The 2,480-nt window shown below is 39.3% G+C and overlaps 1 non-coding gene across 1 annotated transcript; it reads right to left on the reverse strand.

The window, feature by feature from the left end:
* Positions 1–1,854: 1,854 nt before the first annotated feature.
* Positions 1,855–1,961, reverse strand: LOC141688082 (small nucleolar RNA R71). The gene has a single exon (XR_012561549.1). It is a non-coding gene; the product is annotated as a small nucleolar RNA R71 (small nucleolar RNA).
* Positions 1,962–2,480: the final 519 nt, after the last annotated feature.

Genomic DNA, 2,480 nt, shown 5'->3' on the forward strand with positions numbered 1-2,480 from the left:
AAGTGATCAAAATTGGAAGCCAATGCCATTGTCAAGTTGCAGAGAATCTCAACAGCTTCGCGTGGATAGTTGAATCGCCTAATTCTGACGAGTAGAACTCAAGTTATGGCCAAAACAAGATTCATCAGAAATTTTTCCATAGAGGAGCTGGGCGCCCACCCAGAAGAGCTGAGTGGCCGCCCAGGAGAGCTGAGCGCCCGCCTGGAGAGCTGAGCGGCCGCCCAAGGCGCGGCTGGTCGCTGAAAAAGCCTTTTTCGAGTGGAATTTGATGATTTTAAGGATCCAGGTCCACTAGGGGCGTATATATACTTAAAAAAAGGGTTTTCATCATCCGGGAAGATTGGGATACAAAGGAGAAGACCTAGAAGCACAGTACAACTCTGAAAAAGAAGATCATATTTTCAACTTGTGATTCTTTGAATTAGTTGTAACTTTGGATTCTCGTTTTCATTCTTGTTGAACCTAGATCTCGTTTATTCGTGCTTTAATTATTATTCAATTTATTAAGACCTTATTTTATACCATGCTTTCATATGAACCCATGGTGACGATGAGTTCAGTTATGGGCTAATCGTTGTCATGGGATTCTAGCGGATTTACTTATGGATTTCAATAATTAATTGTTTCGATATCTTGGTGTGTGGTGATTGATTGATATCCTAGTATTGGTTGTGCTTATTCGTCTTATGTGCGTAGCTAACATATAAGATAACGTGTTAATCTCTATTGAAGCGACAGTGAATATAGAGGTTTAGAACTTGCCATGCTAGCATAGGTTCATGTATTGTATGCATGATCAGTGGGTAACACTAACCGTTTTACTTGCCCTATGTAATCAAGATAGATAACTTGTGCTTAAACCGTTATGTAGTAAAATTCTATAGACATATAGGGTCTCAATATAATTGGTGCCTATTCAGCTTCTATCTCTTTTGTGGATGTCTGGTAGAATGGTACTCGTGCAACGAACGTTGGCGTTTATCAGTTTCGTGTTATCTGATTAGTGTCATCACCATCACATGCTAAGGTTAAGAACAATAAGGCTATTGAATGAAGTATTTAATGAAGTTAGAATCCCATGTTTGTCATATATATTAATTTAACCATTCTTGTTCTCTTAGTTATAATTGTTAGTATAATCTCATAGTTTAATAAAAACCCAATTTGTTATTTGTCTTAGCATTGAGCGATAACCATATATTGTTGCATAGGTGCATAAATTGAACTTAACCTAAACCAGTCTCTGTGGGAATGAATCTGATTTATATCTTATAATACTTGCGAACGCGTATACTTTCGTGAATATTAGCGCGTGTTTTCGCCCCAACAAGTTTTTGGCACCGCTGCCGGGGACTTGGTGTTAATTTTTAGTTTATGTGCTTGTCATCAGTGGTCATTAAAGTTCACTGACTCAGATTCTTTTACTTTCATGGTTTATTTGTTTGTGTTTCAGGTACTCATTACAATGGGAGATCCAGCAGCACGAACGAAAGCCTTGATGGATTTTCTTAACCCAAGATCAATGACATTCAATCTAGCATTGTCCGGCCAGCTATCACTGCTAATACCTTTGAGATCAAGCTTGGCATAATTCAATGGATGCAGAATTCAATCCAATTTGGGGGTTCTCCAACTGTATATCCCAATATGCACATTAGGGACTTCATTGAGATCTGCAACACCTTCAAGTTCAACGGTGTTTCTGAAGATGCTGTGAAGTTGAGACTATTCTCATTCTCTCTGAGGGACAAGCCTAAGAGCTGGTTACACTCTCTACCAGCTGGTTCAATTACTACTTGGGAAGATCTTGCTCAGAAGTTTCTTACTAAATTCTTCCCTATGGCGAAGATAGCTGTAATTAGGAATGCTCTTACTCAATTTGCATAGCAATCATAAGAATCTTTATATGAAGTTTGGGAGTGCTACAAGGAGATGCTTAGGAAGTGTCCTTATCATGGAATGCCTGATTGGATGATCATCACTTGTTTTTACAATGGGTTGGGAGCACAGTCCAGACCCATGCTTGATACAGCAGCAGGCGGAGCATTATAGGCAAAGAGCTATAAGGAAGCTTATGATCTAATTGAACTGAAGGTTGCTAATGAATATCAGTATCCAACCCAGAGATTATCACATGGAAAGGTAGCAGGAGTTCTTAAAGTGGATACAGCTACGACTATCACTGCTCAACTAAAGGCGTTGTCTATGAAGATCGATTCTCTAGCTAACTATGGTGTTAATCATATAATAAGTGTTTGTGAGCTGTATGCAGGTTCGCATGCGACGGAGTAATGCGATATATCTAGTGAATCAGCTCAGTTTGTGAGCAACTTTCAGAGATCGCAGGAACCAATTCCAGACAGTTATCATCCTAACTTCAGCCGTTCCAGCAGTTTGAAAATAAAGAGTTCAATCCTCCTGGTTTTCAGCAACAACTCGCATCAAGAAAACAACTCCAACTTCAAACTCATGATGCATGT

Source organism: Apium graveolens, chromosome 9, assembly GCF_009905375.1.
Source record: "Apium graveolens cultivar Ventura chromosome 9, ASM990537v1, whole genome shotgun sequence".
Taxonomy (NCBI): Eukaryota; Viridiplantae; Streptophyta; class Magnoliopsida; order Apiales; family Apiaceae; genus Apium; species Apium graveolens.